At 39.2% G+C, this 19,454-nt stretch overlaps 1 protein-coding gene across 1 annotated transcript in view; it reads right to left on the bottom strand.

Moving 5' to 3' along the window:
* Positions 1-18,929, bottom strand: part of tanc2a (tetratricopeptide repeat, ankyrin repeat and coiled-coil containing 2a) — a 164,973-nt gene extending 146,044 nt beyond the window's left edge. The window contains exon 1 of the mRNA XM_084405786.1: positions 18,591-18,929. The gene's annotated coding sequence lies outside the window, so the exon portion shown is untranslated. The remainder of the gene's footprint in view (positions 1-18,590) is intronic.
* Positions 18,930-19,454: the final 525 nt, after the last annotated feature.

Raw genomic sequence — 19,454 nt, 5'->3', positions numbered from 1 at the left:
GAGAGAGAGAGAGAGAGAAAAATTATTAGGCATATTATATTTATAATGATGATAAATGTTTCTTGAGCAGCAAAACAGCATAGAAGAATTTCTGAAGAATCATGTGACACTGAATACTGGAGTAATGATGCTGAAAATTCAGCTTTGCCATCACAGGAATAAATTACTTTTAAAATATCTTAAAATAATTTTTAATTGTAATAATGTTTTACAATACATTTCTGTTTTTAGTGTATTTTTTTATTTAAAGAAATGCAGCCTTGGTGACTAAAAGAGACATCTTTATAAAAAAAGAAAAGAAAAAGAAAAAAGAAATATTGCCGGCCCCAAACTTTTGAGCGGTAGTAATAATATAATATAATATAATATAATATAATATAATATAATATAATATAATATAATATAATATAATGGACATGATGGACAAATAACAGACTAACAACTTTAAAAGTGGCTCATACGAATCATGCGTTCATGATTCGGATATTACGGCTTAAGCAAATGAAAAATGCTGACAAACAGTAAATATGAATTTAAATCATATTCTCAAAAACATAAAATTTTAAATGCCACCATTTTAGTCTCAGTATGGTGCCCTATAAAAGCGCTGCGTAAAGATGTCGTCTTTCATGTCCTCATGTCGTTATTTGTAGAACGAAAAGCATTAGTCACTTCAAAAGGACCCAGAAATGACAGTACAATGGAGGATGAGAAATTGGTCATTGACTTCTTTTGACCACTCCATGGTGGCATATGACTCCTAGGGACACAATTTCCACTTCAAAAGGGGCTCTCTAGAGCTGAAATAGGGTTTGCTATCATGCTCCACTTTGCTGTGATTCCCTAGTGGTATTAGATGTTAAACGTTCCCCCCATGGCAGAGGGAGGAATTCCACTGCTGGAGTCTGAAGTGGGGGGAGGACGGTGGTGATTTGAGCCACTCCAGATGTTATCAGCCTCTAGGGCTAATGCTAGCAAGCCTGCATTAAGGATCTCCAGGTTTGGCACGTAGTTTAAAAATGGTCACACACACACACACACAAACATATACAACTCTATGCGTCACAGTGGAGCTTTATCAGAACAATGTGTCTGAGCGCCTGAAGGTGGTTGTTTACAACAGTGCCTCTCTCTGTTTGGCTTCTGCCCTTCTTTGCCTTTGTATTTCACTTTTTAGCTTCCCTTCCTCAGACAGCCTCAGTTCACAGTAAATGCTGCTCATCTCTGCATTAGCTCTCAGTTGGGGTCACTTATAAACTACTTTTGGAAAAACAACATAGTTTACATTTAAAGGCACAGTATGGAAGTTTCGCCACTAGAGGTCGCGTATGCAAAACAATAATCCGACAGGACTCGGGCTGAAATCACGTTCATGGATGAGCTAATGTATTAAATGTTCATTTTATGTTGCTGTTTTTATTATGCTTATATGCTGCAGCCGCTCCTTTCATTTTGTTGTTTGTGTTTATTTTATGAATTATGTTTCGTTTAATGTCCGCCTCCTTCCCTGAACTTGAATTTTGTTACAGTTACGTTTAAATTTATTTTTATTTTTTTTGTCTCTAAACGTTTTGTTTTGTTTTATCCTAATGAAATAGCCGCAAGTGCTGATCTACTACTCATACAGGTCACTTTATTTGACAAATTAAAACTGTGAGTTAACAATTTTTGGATTAAAATATCCCAAAACCACTAGAACATGTGTCATATTTTGTTGTAGAAATGTAGACACCATGGAAATAAAGACGCTTTAAAATATTATGTTTATTAGACAGGCGAGCAACTGTTTGGAAACCTTTGTCGACAGAAACTAATCATTGTTATATAGCTCAACACGGTTAGTCTTATTGTTTGAGTAACATATTTATACCTCAGAGATAACAATATTTTGTCAAGCTGCTAACATAGCATAATCAGCTTTATTTATATAAAGAGCTTTATTTGTATTAACAGTATTTTCTCCACCATACAACATATTTTAAAATGAACTGTATATTAATATTTCCTATTTGGTTTAACATTTTATTATTATTATTATTATTATTATTATTATTATTATTATTATTATTATTATTATTATTATCATCATCATCATCATCATCAAAACAAAAATATTATAAAAAATGTAGCAGTAGTAGTATTTTATAGTAATGTGTAATAAATTGTTGGGCCAAATTGTGCAACCCTCCAAATAAGCAAATCTGCAGCTATATAAAACAAAAAGAAACAAAAGAAAAATTGGAAATAGACTTTTTTTTTATCACACAGTTTTAAAAGAGTGAAAAGCAAAGGATACAAATAACCACAATCTGACAATATAGGTGTCGCCATTTCCTCAGTCATTTGGCACAGGGCCTGAAAAAATACGCAAATTTACTGACTTAATTGCAGGCAGTGCATCTCACAAACGAACAGTAAAATTGATGCTCTGTAATGAAAGTAGAGAAAATTGTAATGTTTACACAAAACACATTGCCAACAGACTTCCTAGACTGAGAAACTCATTGGAACCCGTCCCCGCTGTTAAACTGGTGTGACTACCTTACGGAAACACTGTCACCATCAGGAACAGCGAAACTGATAGCAGGGATGTGACAGAAAGAAAAAAGTTTAAGTTTGTAGTGAGCTTGAATCTTTTCCTCTGATTTTCCAGACACCCTACAACCCTCTTGCAGACCCCAGTTTGAAAACCCCTGGCCTAGAGGATTAACATCCACCTTCAATCATCTTCATAAAGTCTTCCCACACATTCCTGGTCCGTTTAACGTCACATGATATTAAATTATTTAATGAGGCATTACGGAAGGAAAATGGACTCCAAATGTCATTTCAGGTTGACGTTAAAGAAGTTTGCAAAGCGTATAAAAAATAATGTATCTTCATGAAACAACAGCTTGATTCAAGCTCAAGTTCTTAGCAACAACTGAAACTGTGCCCAAACATTACAGAGAAACTAGATCATATGAAACTAGCCAACCAGAGAACACCAAGACGATAACGCAAGCAATATAGGAATCCAGAGAAAAAGGCATTTATGATGTGCCAGCAAGTGAGCTATAGCTCTGGAACAAATATTCATCAGTAAAACTTGCTTCAAAACAATGAGGGGGAATGTATTGAGCAAGACCCCTTGCCTGATAAAGACTTTTAAGACAAAACATTTTATTATTTGTTTCTAGCTAACACAAATGTGACAATGGCGAACGTCTGATAACTGTCAATGAGGTTCTTTAAGGCAATGTTGACAAATAGCTCTCATCTGTTACTCTCTGAAAGCACCCAAACAGAGTGGTTTGTATACGTCTGGTTTATATGGTTCAGTCCTTTGTTCGTTCTTTTCTACAGGTCAGACTATTTTGGCTCAAGTGCTTTGAGTGCCATTTTCTCCACAATGCTTCATCAGGGAAGAACACTGTACTTACCTACACACAACTTCATCCAAAACTTTCCTGGAAAACCTCAAACTCCAACTATTCAATTAGTACAGTTCTAATATGGAAGAAAGAGAAGTTCCAACTCACTTTACTACCATATTGTGACACACAAAGTTTGAAAGAGTTTTTGGATTCTCAGTGATAGTGATGGTGAAGTTATGTGATCATGGCGTAGTTCATTTATAGCCTAACATTAGCTTTTATTTCTTCTGCAGATTTTATTTAGCCTTTAAAATTCATTCAAAGTTGTGTTCATTAGTGAAGTTTATCTTGATAAACAAACCATGTAAGAATCACAGCTTATTTTCTGCAATAATCCAAAAGCCAATGGAAAAATCCTTTTTTTTTTGTTTTTGTTTGTTTGTTAAGGGAAACCAGATGATGCTATAACATCCACGTTGGCCAACAAAATTACATCATCCCCACAGCACAAAGTTAATTTGATTTTATTCCAACTTTAAACCAAAATCCTTAAAGGGACACTCCACCCATTTGCATTAAGCTTTGCATTGTTAGAAACCCAGTCATACTATTGAATGGTCGTGCAACACTCTCTCATTTTCCCCTGAGACGGGAGAAATCCGTTATTACCTTTTACACTTCCTCCTACAATGACGCAAAAATCGTCATTTTGCGTCATTGTAGGAGGAAGTGTAAGAAGGGGGGATTTCTGTTGAGACTACAAGCACTAGTTCCTCATCTTTCCCAAGGGGCGGGACCCGCTCACGCTACAGACCTAGCCTATTACAGATCAGTGGGTGGGACTTTACTCTCTGAAACTGAAAGCAATATCCTCCATCTTGTTTGAAGCTAAGCTAACAGGCGCTGTGGAGACAGATGTAAAGTTATGACAATACGGAGGAGAGTGCTCAATATGATATAGAAGAAGAGGATTTCGGAAGTCTAATGCTTGAATCAGGTGTATGTGGCTACCTTTACAAGCCGCATTATAGCGAAGAGCAGCCGAGGCAATAATTCACCTTTTCGAAAGAAATACAAACGAGGAGTAATGAGTTCGCCAACTAACTAGACATTTTGTGTGAATGTGAAATGAATTTCAAGCTCTGGTGGTAGCTAGACTTGTAGACGGAAGAGTGATTTCTCTTATAGGCAGATATGCGCTTTCTGGATTAGTGGGAGTGGCTTGCGGAGCTGTGCAATGTGGTGCATTGTGGGAGTTGTTGTCTTTCATACAAATGCGTCCTGAAGTTATTTTTTGTCTTTCCTCGGTCACGACGGCACCAAATTCAAAATTTATTTTACATTTCGACTACATATATGACCCACTTTAAATAAAAAACAATGTTCAAATGGGTGGAATGCCCCTTTAAACAAGACTAATTTCATTGAGAATTACTGCAAATGATCACATCCTGTGCTGCTTTTTGACCATCTCACAAATAGCATTGCATTTTTTTAGACTGTCAAATTTAAAATAGTTCTCAGCTGTTCAAAAAAAGCTGATCAAGAAGCATTTTTGCCTGAAGTATTAAGGTTTACGTCTCACGGACCCTGTAGGTTGTGTTCTGCAGATGGATTGTGCCTGACAGAAATCAACAGTAGGATTCTAAAGGATTGAATTTGAAAGTGTTAATCCGTGACGAGAATCTAAAGAACACGACATGAGTGAAGATGATGGGAAACAGAGCAAACTCATAAATGTTTCAGCTGAATCCATGAGGTATCTTTGTGCATGCAAACAAAGGCAGTCAGAAAGGTTTACTGAAGCTAGTGTAAACAACGTTCAACTGCGCAGCCACATTTTACTCTCCACCTCCCCCCCCACACAGAACGACACACCCTAAAACACACACAAACACTGAATGTTTTATCACTAGCTGATTTCCATACTCGCTGTCATCTCACCTGCATGCTGGGTGTTGTGGACCAGTCAGCGCATGCTAAACGTTTGTACGTGTCCACAATGCGTTTCTACTTTACTTTCATTCCTCGACTTTGTGGCACATTCAATCGCTCGTTCCCATTGCGATTCACTCTTTCATTACAATTCCTTCTCTTTATCTTGTCTCCTGTGCTTGTTTCTCTCAGCCACTCCCTTCTTTTTGTCAGTATGTGTGCGCTCTTGGGGTTGAGTTTTCTCTCTCAGCTAGACAGTCATTAATAATCCAGCGTAGTGCTGGAATCCACCAGCTCCTCAGAGGGAGTCCTAGACTCCATTGAAGCACAGGGTGTTATCTATCCATCCATCCATCCATCCTTCTACTATCTCTCTCTCTCTCTCTGCTTCTCCACCTGCATGGAGAATTTGCACAAACGGTGAGGAGAGAAGTATGCTAGCCATCTAAGCAATGTCATATCAAAGAGTGCTTGTGCAAATCTGCAGATTTGAAGCTGAGGAGGCTGACTGGTCGCTCCCCCTATGAAGGAGACAGAATGAGGACACGCTGGGGCTGGTTCTTCATTCAGCAGCATAATAAACAGCACATGCTGCTCCAGCACTGCAGGAAGGGGCGGGGTCACAGACAAACTGATGAATTAAACATAAGCAGAGTGGAGGTCACGCCCACTTACATACTATGTCTTTTATGGCTGGCTTTGAGAAGGTACATGTGCATGGTCGCAAATAAAATTTATAGCAACAACAGTTAGAGCTGATGAATGGCTAGAGCACTGTTTAAGGGGCCGTTTTCAACTAAAAACGTAAAACTTTTTATGCGCTTTGGCAGTTCGTTTACACGACAACGGCGTTTTGGGTGCTGGAAAACGCAAAGTTTTGAAAACGGGTTTCAAAGTGCACGTTTTTTACAACGGTCTCTGTGTAAACGACAAAAACGCAAATCTCTGAGGACGATGACGTCATGCGCATGCATATTACATGTGCAGTCTATCGTGTTTCATCGCCATCTAATGGCCTGGCAGCAGAATACAAGGTTTTTATTCGTTTTTGCACAAAACCCTGTGAATGGCGATCGTTTTGACAATAGTGTCGTCTGCATGCGGAAAACTCAAAGGAAAAACTTCAGTTTTAAGCATATCGTTGTTGTGTAAACGTACCCTTAAATAGGACCCAGAAATACTGATGTCAACAAATCTGGGCGCAGTAGATACATTAAGAGAGTTGTACACTTGAGAAAGAGGTCCATTGTTGTGCTCTGTTAGGGCAGTGGTTCCCAATTCCAGTCCTCGTGACCCACTGCTCTGCACATTTTGTAGGTCTCTCTTATCTGACACACTCAGTTCAGTTCATGGAGTCTCTCCTTAATGAGCTGATGATCTGGTTCAGGTGTGTTAAATAAGGGAGACATACAAAATGTGCAGAGCAGTGGGTCACGAGGACTGGAATTGGGAACCACTGTGTTAGGGTACCATCGGACAAACAGTGGGCAGAAGGAAGAGAAATATGCTATTAAAGTGCTTCCTCTATCCGCCTGAGTCAGATTCACCTAATATGTCCCAGGCTTCACAGAGCTTGTGATTGGCTAATAATACTGTATGGTCAGTGCTCGCCCTAGACCAAGCTTATTGTGCTTTGCACAAGTTGGACATATTCATGGATCAACATCTTTTTTTCTTTCTTTTTTTTGCATAACATTCTTATCAGGGTTATTATCGTTAACTAAAACTATTAAAAACATTTGTTAATTGAAACAATTCTTAAAGACACACTGTAGATGAAAAACTTAAACTAAAATTCTAAAATGTAACCTAACTAATTGAAATAAGCTTAAACTGAGGCACAAAAATGACAAAGTGGAACAAACATAAAACATTAAACCTAAATAGTAATATATAAAAAAAAAGAATCAAAAGCATTCAATGCAAAAAAAAAAAAAAAAAAAAAAAAAATCAAATGAATATTGAAGATAAAAAAAAAAGGCAATTCAAAATATTACTAAAAAAATATATTAGTATATAAATATTACTAAAATAACACAGTTTCTTATATTTCGTGTTTAGGTTAGGCTTTGAGTTATGATTAAGGCCTGAAACAACATCCTTATCAACCTAGGTTAGGCCAATGGTCCTTGTCATTCACTAATAAATGCATGCAAGTGTTATTTATAACATATAGGGTCATGTTTTAGGATTTTAGGTCTTTAAAAATGTAATCCAGACCTTTATTTCAGTCTTTGGGATGTGCTGGAGGAGACTTTACAGAGTGCTGTACTCTGCATTGTCAAGACAAGATCTTGACCAAAAAATAATGCACCTCTTGATGGAAAGAAATGTTGTGATGTTATTTCCATCAAGAGGTGCATCAATTTTTGGTCAAGATCTTGTATTGACTATTATTTGAGCCTGGTGCATCTTGACATTGTCATCCTGGAATATGTCCATGATGTGTCTTCCTATATGGTTGTTCAAGAAATGAAAAGCTATTAGGAGTTAGAAGAACTGTTGCCAAACATATAACATGCTAGAAACATAATAAGCACTGCAATAATTACCCAGTCAGACTCTTAAGCATTTGCCTATTTAAACTTTAGACTTTTTTTTGGCCGGGCAGTGTATTTGTATGCATTTAATGTAAGGCTAGTGAATGAAACTGAAAGACAGGAATGTTGTTTGATGTCCAACAAAGGATGTTGATCCAGGAATGTGTCCTACTTGTGAAAATCACTTGCTTAACTCAAGGCATCACATTTGAGTCCCATATTATCCACGACACTGCTTGATGCAAAAACTCAAATCCAGGCCTCAGGTGTTACAGTAAACATGGTCTTACATCTGAGTCACACAAGCTGACATCTCCAGCATAGCTTCATAGTGATGATAATCCATACCACTGAGGCTAAAAGGCTCACAAAAGCCAAAGTTATCCAACGCAGCTGTGTTAGCACAAGAGTGGCGGCTCTGTTAGCGTACGTACCTAGCATTGTTTTACACAAAGATGACAGAGCACCTCGCCTGGACACTTCAATGTGGAGACGTCTCCTACAAGAAAGCAGTCTTTTCTGTACTTGCACAGTGAAACAGCTGTCCGTTTGAGGATCATGTAAGCCTGAGATTATCTTCAGAGAAAACAGATGTCGTACAGTAGAGAGATATTCTCGCACTCTTGGCTCTTTAATAAAGAAAAGAACCCACTTCTGCTGTTGCGCGGAACAGAAGTCGCTGCAGCCTTCCTGTTTGTTCCTTCCACCCAAAGGGTCTTGTTACTGCACCGCATTTTCTGAGAAGGAACAGACAGTCACAGCAGAGGTCAAAGGTGTCTTATTTCGAAAAGCATTGAATACAGGAGAACAACAATAGTCACGACACTGCCTTCTGAGAGTGTGTGAAGGTCACGTCTGAAGGTCATGATCACTGCACAAAACATCACATCAAGTCAGCGCTTACTTCTCGGTTTCATTGCACAATGACTGGAAATAGAACACATTTTTTTGTCTTTTTTTGTGAAGGTTTGGTATTTGGTCAATTTTAATGGGCAAAATCCAGTTATGCCAATAGTAATCCACGCAATCTATTTTGCGTGAAGGCAAAAGATTTACTCACACAGATTTCGCAAAGGTTGACAAACAGAAAGCGGCTTGGCTTGAAAGTGACTCTACGTGAGCCGTGCTTCATACATCGCTACACTACTTACAATAGACAACTGACCTTTTTTGCTCTCAAAATTGTCCTCACAATCTTTCATCAAAAAATTGCTTCGCCTCTAACAACGTCCCTTTTATGCTGAGGTCACTAAGCCCTTGTATTTTTTGGCAGGTTGTTGCCACCTTTTCATGTTGGTTTTAAGAGTTATTTTTAAACTAGATAAATATGCCAACTTCCCTACTATATAGGCTACGTGAAAAGCAGTACTGTCAAAATAGGCAGGATTCATAAACAGTAAGCAAAAACAAAACCTGGATGATTTACTTTATTCCACTGAGATTCAAAACTGCATATTAAGTGGACACTTCAGTAAAACTTTTAGGAGTCAAATTCAGAGAACAGCGACAAGACTGATATTGTAGGTCACATAATGGGAACATGGTGGGTTTAAGGGTTAGTTCACTCAAAAATGAAAATTCTGTCATTAATTACTCACCCTCATGTCGATCCAAACCCGTAAGACCTTCGTTCAACTTCAGAATACAAATGAAGATATTTTATGAAAATATCAACAAAACAAACACTGTATTTTTGCTCAAATAAATGCAGCACAGGTGAGCATAAAAGACCTCTTTCAAAAACAAAACCTTACCAACCCTTTTTGAACAGCCTACTTATAGAACGCAGTGTATTAAATGTTGAGAAGCAAGTTCTTTGTTCAAGGTGCAATAAGCGATTTCTGATAAACGCTGATAAGCGCCTCAACACTTATAGCCAATCAGCAGTGTGTGTGTGGGGGGGTGGCGGCATGTCCACTCATGATGGGGGAGGAGAGAGAGTGAGCAAGAGGGATATTTGAAGAAAGACTGTAGGAGAAGAGATGGCTGAGAGACTACAGATTACAGAATTACAAAAGAGATTACAAAAGAGCAAAGGTCAGAGGAATATCGCCTGAAAAAGACCGGGTTTGGACCATGTGTGAAAACAGCCAAACGTTCTCCAAGTGTTGGCACTAGGGCTGCACGATACGAGGAAAAGCTGCGATGTGCGATAACTAGGGGTGGCACGGTACATGAAAAAACATCCGAACCGTTCGGTTCGCTTGTCTCGGTTCGGTGCGCGTGTGCGTCGCGCGGTTTGCACGGTTCGACGCATGCGCAATGTAGCCTCGTGCCCGTGCTAATACAATGCTAAATCATAAATCAGACATATGTAGAATTACATTACAATGTCCAGCAATCGATTTATATAGTACACTGAGTTTACCTAGACATTTAATGAGATCTACTCCACTATATGTTGTTTTTTTCATGTGAATAAATAGGCTACATAGATCGACTGTTCCACGTAGCCTAATGGTCCAGTGGCAGAACTTGCCAAGCGTATCAAAGGTTCTGAGTTCTAATCTGCGCTCGTATATATTTTTTTCTTTATCAAAACCGATTATGTTTATCAGCGGTTGTATATCAAGCAGGGACCGATTTGTATGAATTTTGTTTTATTATTTAATCGGAACGAGTAGCCTTGAGTCTCCTCAATGGATTGAAGCGCGCGTCCGAGTGATGAATGTGCGGCCGCTGCGGTGTGTGCGCGAGCCACGAGAACACTGTATCAGCACCACTGATCGCAACTGCAACGAGCACTTTGATCACTTGATTAAAAAAACACATTTCAGCGCTAAATTGCTTCTTATTTAACAAACGAATGAAACAAATACTTTGCTAGTTAACTGGAAATGTTTTATTTATTTGTATTGGTACACCCGTGCTGCAAGATAATATCAACCCTGGCAAAAAATGGTGGGGACATGTCCCACCTATGATGACGAGACACGAGTATAAATTGACAAATAACGGTCCAACACAGCCCACGTATGATGGACCTCCAGGGCCACTGAAAGTTTCCTCAGGGTGACTGCTCACTCATATTACTTCAGAATGGGAAATGAGAAGCTGCGTTTTGCAAACACACCCCATTTATGAAATAAATAAATAAATAAATAATTAGATAATTCAGCTATATATCATATGCTGAAGTAAATTTTTGGAGTGTTAAAGATTAAAAGAAAAAACAACAACATGAACCGTACAGAACCGAAAACCGTGACCCTAAAACCGTGATACGAACCGAACCGTGGGTTTTGTGAACCGTGCCACCCCTAGCGATAACATTGTTTAATATTGCGATGACAATATGACTTGCGATAAATATTCAAATGTGAATGTTAGCTATACTGTTCCCATGTCTTAGTGCTTTAATAGGTTCTTTGCGTGATAGGTCAAGCGTTTATTACCTGCCTGGTTCAGATTACATGATTTTAGCGCGATTTTGACACGATCCGTTTGACGTAGGGTGTCGTGGGGATTCGTAAACTACAACGGGCGTCGGGACGCAAGATTCGATCGTTTCATCTCGTATCTATGAAGTGTGTCATAGTTGGCGACAACCTACGCGAGAGTGCGAGCAACAGATGAGTGTGTGTGAGCGCCAGTGAGCGAGTGTGTGTGTGCGAGTGTGTGTGAGCGCGAGTGAGTGAGTGAGTGCGTGCGTGCGTGCGTGCGTGCGTGCGTGTGAAAGTTTGCGAGTGAATGTTTGCGAGTGAATGTGTGCATGTGACGGCACGCGATGACTGGTCGGAAAGCAACGTGTAATCTGACACAGTGACTATCATAACAGACATTATAAAAGAACTAAATATTAAAAGAACACCCGCAATTTCCACTAGTTACAGAGATGGACACACACACACACACTCTACGGTTTCTCACATTTTTACAGTTTAAGAGAGGTGAACGGTTAAATTCAGTAGCCAGAGAAGTAAAGACAAAAAGAGTGACAACGTCTGCATCTTAATTGAAACATGTCCCCACTTTCAAATGCAAAACAGAGCCTGTCGTTTAACAGCCTCCCTCCAGCCCTCCAAGACAGGGCAGTTACTGTGGCCTCAAGCAAAGGGGTCAAAGGTGACAGGACAGACATCTGCCACAACAATGACTTAGACTGTCTGACACAACAGGCCAGCGCAGATTTACAGCACACATGTTTAAAAAGCCTCTACTTCTCCTTTCTGCTCTGCTTGCTTGACTTCTGGTTTCAATGGATGATTGTGGAGCTGTGTTCAAAACAAAGAACAAAAGAACACTAAACAAGCGGCAATGATTTTTTCATCATCACTTAAACGTCAGCCTTTGTTTGACCAACAGCCTGAATCATGAGAGTCAGCAATTATAAAGACACAACATCAGCAGAATGAGCAAATGTGAGATAATGTGTGCATGTGCGACTAACAGATATTTGAAATCACAGGCCATCTGCTAGAAGTTATGAAAGAAGAAAAAAAAAAGGCAGTGAATTTATAATCTCTCTGTCTCTCTCTATAAATTATTTCAAAATGATTCACCAATCCCTATAGTATGAGACAAGCTCTACTCTCACTCCAGCTGCTGGAGTGTAAGATATAACAGACTTCACACTGTACAAAGTGTCTTTAGGTGGTTGATTTCAGGCAGTGAAAGCCTGTCAGATCTGAGAGATGGATCCTGCAGTTAACCTGCAGCCGCTGCAACACACGCCACCGGCATAACGCGCTAGAAGCTTGCGGGGGAGCATTCAACTTAACACCACAGCGAGAAGTAGACGGTGTGTGCAAGACAAAGAGAAGAATTGGAGTCAAAGAGCCATCATATCGAATCAGAGGGCTCCGGTCGCCCTCTCCATTGGAGGTGACAGTACAGAAGGCCTGGTCTTTAACAAAGGCACAGCTATGTCTCCAACATTACCGCAGGAAGCTTGTTTCCAGCCAAAGATGATAAATGACATATATGCTAAGATGTATATAATGTCAAAGCAACTGCTCCGGAAACATTTGAGCTGCGGTGATTGTGTGGGAAACATCTGCTGCCCGATCTCTCCTCTTTTACCAAGAATTTTTATCTTAAAGTCGACATGAAATCAAAATTGACCCTATTTACTTTGTCAGCACATATTACTAATCTTGTGGTGAACAATTCATCCGTGCAAGTTAATACACAGAAAATAAATTGTTTGCCGTGGTAATCTTTAATCAAAATCTGCAAAGTTACTTCCGGTCTGGAATGGCGTTCCTTTTCTGATGACGTCAGTTTGACGGCTTGGGTTGAAAACGCTCAACCACTCCCCTCAAACCGTTAGTCTGCTATGAGCAGAGATGGAGAGGAGGAGCGCTAAAGTAAAACCCTGCCCTCTGTTCAATATTCCGTTTCATTTGGATATGTGTCACAACACTGGAGAAAAGTCGTTTGCAACTTCCGGTTCACAGGGACTTTAATCTACTATCTATGACAAGAACAATAATAAAAAGCTTGTTCAACAGGTTTAGTAGTTAGGGTATTTCAAGTCACATGGTTTGTGTTTGCATCAGCAGTTTATCCACTCAAGAGGTGCTTCTCAAAGCAAACAGTTCACGCTAACTGAGTAAACAAATACTTGTAGGTAACTGACTAGTGGCTGTGGGAGGACATCATCCGGATTAACTGGATTTAAAGGGACAAACTGGTTGTGTCGGACACTTAATAAGAGGCAATAAGGGAACTTAAAGGGATAGTTCACCCAAAAATGAAAATTCTGTCATCATTTACTCACCCTTAAGTTGTTCCAAACCTGTTTGAATTTCTATCTTCTGCTGGACACAAAAGAAGATATATTGAAGAATGTTTTGCAACCAAACACTTTGGAAGTCAATGGGGTTCATTCAACTGTTTGGTTTCACACATTCTTCAATATATCTTATTTTGTGTTTAGTAGAAAAAAAGAAAGAAAGAGAAATTCATACAAGTTTTGAACAACATGAGGGTAAGTAAATGATGACGATTTTCATTTTTGGGTGAACTACCCCTTTAACGCGCGTTTATGGTGAAGTGCACTCAAGAAGGAAACGTGACTTTTCATTCAATAGGGAGGAAGTGTGACTGGGGGAACAGGGAACGTCATGCAGGTTGTTGAATTCATAAGGTGTAGAAACCTGACTCGTTAAGCAAATATACTAGGCAAATGATGTGGCTTCAGTTAAAAGGTGCTCATATTCTCCTTGTAAACAAGTGTTCTGGTCACCCTTCGATCAACCCTTGTTATTCATCATTTACACAGCCTCATGTTGTTCCAAACTGGTATGAATTTCTTTTTTTTTTCCACACAAAAGGTGATTTTGTTTTTGGAAAAATACCTCACCACTCTTTTGGATATATTGAAAGTGAATGACGACAGTGGCAAGCTCAAAAATAAAGTATATGAAATTGGCCACATGACTTGTACGCTATCCAAGTAACTTTTAAGTGTGGAAAACTGACCAAAATTTAAAAGGATAGCTGAAAATTCTTTAATTTACTTCGATCCACATCTGTATGACTTTTTCTTCAGTGGAAGACAAAAGAAGATATTTGAGAATGTTGAGGTCAAAACATCATAGAAACCAATGAAAAAAATATATATATATTTGCTTTTGTGTTCTACAGGAGAAAGTAACTCATACAGGTTTGGAACGACATAAGGGTGAGTAAATGACACAATTTTCAGCTTTTTTATACATAGCTCACACTATACATGCAACATTAGAGCCTCAACATTAATGTAAATATCTACATTTTTCATGATTTTGATGGAAACATACATGTACATGTTATTCTAAGATCATTTTCCTTGAATCATAAGAGTAATGAACGCATTTAGGTCAGTTCAGCCAGCTTTGTTTTCCTGCAACAAATTTACAGTCAGGTCCTGCTTAAACCAATTGTAAAGCTTTACATGGAAGATGCCCTAAAAAAACAACAACGACTGCCATTTAACAGGGTTAATTATCTAACACCAAGACAACAAAACAACAGCCAAACCAAAAAGCAAAGCCTTGGGGATGTCAACGAGTTGAGCAGGACAGCTTTACCAAGCTCTACTGTACACCAACGTCATCATAAGAGTTTTTATGCATCTCTGACTAATACAAACAAACGCTCAGGAAGCGTCCTGGGGATGAACTAGGAACAAAATAATCTAGATGTTTTCTTAATGAAAACTCCCTTGTGCCTGATCTCCGTGGACTAAACTAACCAACGCTGGCCTGAACGCTGGGTTAAACTGACAGTAGACAATGGCACGACAGTGAGCCAAAACAAATACAGATTCTGCAGGCTGGCCCTGACATTTGATGTGTTTGATGACCCAGACTTCCTCTGTAACTCTGCAGCTCCATCACAGATTTAAGAGAGAGCAGAGTGCCACTGACAAATAGGTTAATTAAATCATACCCAAAGGAATGTATGAGAGAAATGAGAAAATACGAGGAAAAACTTGCTTTCTCGCAGAGAAAAGGAGTTTTCTCTGATCAGCCTGTGGGGGCTGGTGAGGTAGATCCTTCAGGATCAGGGTGGGATTGAACAGAACCCACCTGGACTGCAGAATCTGATCCCAACAACCCAATGGGATGTTGATGAAAGGCTATAAAACTCAACCCAGAGAAGTACCACCATTCAAATCACAAGGAACCAAACCGGATTATACAACAGACCATATGAAACACAGTCTTCTGTAAGAGTCGTGTCTGGTATCAAGCCGTTCTATTTTCAGCATTTTTCTGTCTGGCTAAGATAGACATCATTGAGGATCCCGATAAGGGTGATGACTGAAGCTTTCAGGCATCAAAAAATCATTTTGATGATTAAATCCCCAAAACCCAAGAATGGAATATTAAAAATAGTCTAATGCCTGGTTATATGTGAGTGGAGGAAGACATATAAGGCAAAAAAAATGGGTATGTGAAAGCAAAAATTAACATACAATCAATCAACTACAAATGCGGTGGTAGATGTTGCAAGACATTTCAATGCGTTTAAATCACCGTGGGTTTCCACAGCTGCACACCACTCTAATCTGCCCTACATCTGTTGCTTCTCGCATAATTAAAGTGACCCCCGTCTGGAGAGCAAAAATTGGGGGGACCAAAACCCACCAATTCACAACACAGGACTCTGCTTTTGTATATTATGTAACAATCCACACACACACACACACACACACACACACAAATGTAGGGTTCCTATGATTTACGTGATTCGCGGAATCCAGTCGTGTAATTATAACAGAAACGTAAATTTGGCAAAATTTGGTAGAATAAATCAAAAGGCTGTACAGTTAATCAAACCGTGATATGGACTAAAGTTTGTGAATATTAAACCACAAAAAGACTATTTACGTCTGCGTGTACGTTTCTTCAGATACACTCAACAGTCTTCACTACAACCCGCCAAAATAAACGTTTGTTTAACTTGAAGAAATTATGACAGAAATATATTAATATTGTACAGTGAATGTAATAAAAAATAGGTCACAATTATTGTTAAAATTGTAATAAAATATTTAAGTTTTGTCAATTCAACTAATTAGACATCCTTTTGATTATTAAAATTGAATTAAACCATTTCAAATGAATAGAAATGAAAAAACATGAAAAAATATGGATTTCATAGGGCCCTACAAATATATAATAAAGCTCATAGGGGGTATTTTCAAACCCGCACCCAACTAGCATCCTGATTACACTCATATGGCAAGCAGAGAGACAATGTGTGCCTGGCCATGTGCAGCAAAAAAGACGAAAACAGACCCCATAAAAGGTCCCCATAGGGGTTCAGAAGCTTCAAAGGCACAAATGTTACAGAGCAACACCTGGCATGCTCGCCTTTGTGGTGACTTGTTGCCTTGGCTACGGACCCTCCTGTCTGATCCTAGAATAACCGCCTCATGACACGGGATGCTCGTATTTAAATTATGAGAATGAGATTATGGAGAAAGTTCTCTATAGATCGCTGCGAGGAACATTCAATGCAAGAGACCGCAGAACTAATTCTAGCATGTTTGAATGGCCGCTAGGTTTCATGGGCTTCAGAGAATTCTTCTTCAGTCGAGTAAAGGAAGTTATGAAAGACAAATCGTCAAGATTTGATCTGAAAAGTGGCAACACTATTCGTTGTTCTGGGTCAAAACAACACGCTCTGAAATTAACTTTGGGAAAACCAATTTAAACAGTGTCAAATCCATCAGTTTCTCCTGGCCCTTTGTGCTTCCTTCAATTTTGAATTGATTTGCACTCGTCTTGCGGCTGAAATGTGGCGTATAAGAAAATATACCAGTAAAATGCCTCCTCTCTCCGAAACAAGAGCAAAAAGTTCTCCTACTTCACTTGTGTTTAGTTAAGAACCCCTGGGCCTATTCATCCTGCTCTCTCACACACACACACACACACACACACACACTACACCGGCCAGCCGGTGAATCAATTTGCAGCATTTAATTACGATTGGGTGATTTTCTCAGCTGATGCCCCCCAGACCAGAGAAGACATTTCTCATGTGGTTGCCAGTGCTGAGACACAGCTGAGATGATTTTCTGTGGAAAAGTCTCAAGCCCCCAAAACCCAGACGGCACACTGAAATCCTTAATCACTTCACCACAGCTGCTATTACAGACAGCCAATCATGAAGAAATTAATATTAAGCATGCTAATCACTTCTAAGAATGAGTGCCACACCTATTTTTCCAAAATGTTGGGATCATTTTGGATTATGCATCAATGCAAATTCCCTCTGAAGAAGGGATAACCGTCTATGAAGACATAAACGACACTCACACGAAGTATGCAATTAAAAGCCTTTGTTGGAATAAAGATATTACGCTAAAACCCACAATCAAACCGTTACGGCAAGAAGAGCCATCATCCGGATGTGCTTATGGGCCAATCATAAGTTAAGGAAAATTCTTTGGCACACAAGTGTGGTGCCACACCTGCCCAAAGACTCCTTAACATCAGGGTGGTAGTAAAGCAGATGAAGACAAGGCCAAAGGATGTCAACACACAGTTGCGGTCCGAATTCCCACACTGCGCCCCAGTCCGTGCTGATCCAGAAGGAATTGCTGTTCTCTGCATGAATTCTGCATGCACACACAATAAATGCATGCAATAATGATGGTTTCCCACCCCAATACTCCAAGTCCCATGAGATACAAACACATTATCGGATTAATGACAATTCAAGGATGATCAGGACACTATGTAATATCAGTATATTTGAACACATTTCAGGAGACCTGGAAACCCCATTGAGATGTTCACATGCAGTTGATAATAGTGGACCCATTATTCTGAACCTCTACTTCTTATTTGTACAAAAAAGCCAAAACTGAATGCATGTATGTAGGCTATTACATATACATACATATAGGCTATATATATATATACACACACACTTTATAAAAATAGATGGTTTATTTATAATAAATAAATAATTTACATATAAAAATTATTAATACAACCAATTGATGAACGCCCCAAACCTGCCATGCGACTGTGCCATACACTGCACACGCAGCAATGTTGCCAAATAAGAGCTGTATCTCCGGCTATGGGAGATACATTCACCGCTTTCAAATGAGGAAAATTAGCGCTGAAGGTGTAACTGTCTAACCAGCACTCAAATATTATTCCTAACGTTGTAAATAAACAGAATGGCTCATTGATTTTGATTCATCAAACACGATGAACGCCGCTAGGAAACGACGAGTAACCGTCGCCCATTTAATGTCAACACGCTGTATTTATGTTATATCATGTTGTCATTTGGAGACTGCACCTACCCGTTCTGTTCATATGCAGTCGTGTGGATTTGGATCTGCTGCTCTTCTGGGCTGGTGTCCGTGAATTAGGGAACCGCTGGAGATGAAGAACACCTTCACCAAGTGTAAACGCTTCGTCCTTCTGTTTTCCTTTCCTCTTAAACGGTAAGTCCTGGTTGTCGCGCTTACCAGCCAGCACGTAGCAAATGTAAAAGATCTGTGATCAGAAGATCACCATGAAAGAAGAGTGCAGCCCCGTCGCGTCCGCAGACGGAAGGACCTCTGTATGTATCAACTGTAGCGACGCGGTTCTGGTCTCGTTTGTAAACGCCGTGCGCATACGGACGCTCTGACTGCAACAGCTTCTGCGCTTGGTGGGCGGAGCTATTATACATTATTCATGAGGAGGCGGGAAGTGCGTCTGCCGCTGCATTTTAGCCTGAAATTATGATGCAGAATAGTCTAATTATTAATAATAGATTAATGCTGACTTTGACACCATAACATAACATCTATATCGAGTCTCTAACATTTATAAATAATAACAAATCTAGATTCACAAGCTTAATTTAAATTTAAATGTAGGCCCCGTTTCACAGAAAATGCTTAGATTAAGCAAGGATTAGGCCTTAGTTCAATTTAGGACATTTAAGTAGCTTTTATAAACTTGCTTTAGAAAAAAGAAAGAAAAAAACATTACTGGTGCGAATCTTGAGACAAAACAATGGCACTGACCAATTTTAAGATGTCAGTGCAATTTGCTTTCAGTTAAACCAGCTCAAACATGCATTTTAGTCTGGGACAAGCAGATTACAGATGTAAAGATTAAGTATTTATTCATTTGTTGCATTTTAAATGCATATCTATCTAAAATCAACAGACTTA

The sequence above is a fragment of the Rutilus rutilus genome, assembly GCF_951802725.1.
Source record: "Rutilus rutilus genome assembly, chromosome: 1".
Lineage (NCBI taxonomy): Eukaryota > Metazoa > Chordata > Actinopteri > Cypriniformes > Leuciscidae > Rutilus > Rutilus rutilus.
Note: the sequence above shows the minus strand (reverse complement) of the source record. Positions and strands in the feature narration are given on the sequence as shown.